General features: G+C 31.5%; 1 pseudogene; it reads right to left on the reverse strand.

Annotated features, from left to right (window-relative positions):
* Nucleotides 1-114: 114 nt before the first annotated feature.
* LOC106751190 lies at nucleotides 115-1,009 on the reverse strand (annotated as a pseudogene).
* Nucleotides 1,010-1,047: the final 38 nt, after the last annotated feature.

Consider the following 1,047-nt stretch of genomic DNA (forward strand, 5'->3'; position numbering starts at 1 on the left):
GGAGATATCTCCGTTTGTCGATTAAAATGGGTCACCGTGTATATATATTTATATATATATACCGTGTATATATATTTATATATATATAAATATAAATATAAATATATATATTTACTTAATTATTCATTTATTTATATATTACTTACTTTCCAAACTCTATACTAGCAGACTTAGTCATAGCTGATACTCCAGCTTTTGTTGCACTATAAATATGATATTCGGGAACCGAAAGCTTGGCAAGCATTGAACTGATGTTGATAATTGAAGAATTTTTGGTTGCATCTGCTTCTATCATCGCTTTTCCAGCACTTTGCATTACCAAGAAAGTACCTTTCAAATTAACATTGATTATATCATCAAAATTCTCATTGCTAAAATTCAATAGATCGCTTTTGAATGCAATGCCTGCAGAATTCACAATGATAGTAGGTGGTCTTGAGAATTGCTTTGTGACATCTTTAAAAGTTGTTTCAATACTTTCCCTCTCAGTAACTTGCATGTGCATAGCAACATGACCTGTACCTATAATAATGAATATACCGTTGAAGGAAGATTAATATAAGAAGTAAAATGAAGCAAAGTTAGCAACAGAGATTATGCAGAATTTGTTGGTCTCGAAATGGAAATGAAAATCATAAATGAAAATCATCATAGTATTAGAAATCTAAAACGCAGACATATTGATGTAAAAATGTTTTGTCTCCCGGAAAAACAAGTTATTTGCGAAATCCTGTATAAAGATTTAAACAGATATTGTCTCGACAAATTAAAACTACGAATAAGATTTTGAGTTTGTCCAATTTCAGTTTTGATTCACGTTAAAATGTTAATTAATTGAGATAAACAAACCTTCCAAAGTGTTTACAGTTTCTTCAGCGTTCTTGACATTCTGATCGGTCACGACGACTTTGGCCCCATCTCGAGCTAAAATACGACATACCGCCCTTCCGATACCACTTCCAGCACCTACGATACGATCGAAAATTATTATAATGTATCACAATGTGACATAAGTACGATATTCACATCGAACGTATTTTTATTGAA

Source organism: Dinoponera quadriceps, unplaced genomic scaffold, assembly GCF_001313825.1.
Source record: "Dinoponera quadriceps isolate SergipeBrazil2010 unplaced genomic scaffold, ASM131382v1 scaffold9461, whole genome shotgun sequence".
Lineage (NCBI taxonomy): Eukaryota > Metazoa > Arthropoda > Insecta > Hymenoptera > Formicidae > Dinoponera > Dinoponera quadriceps.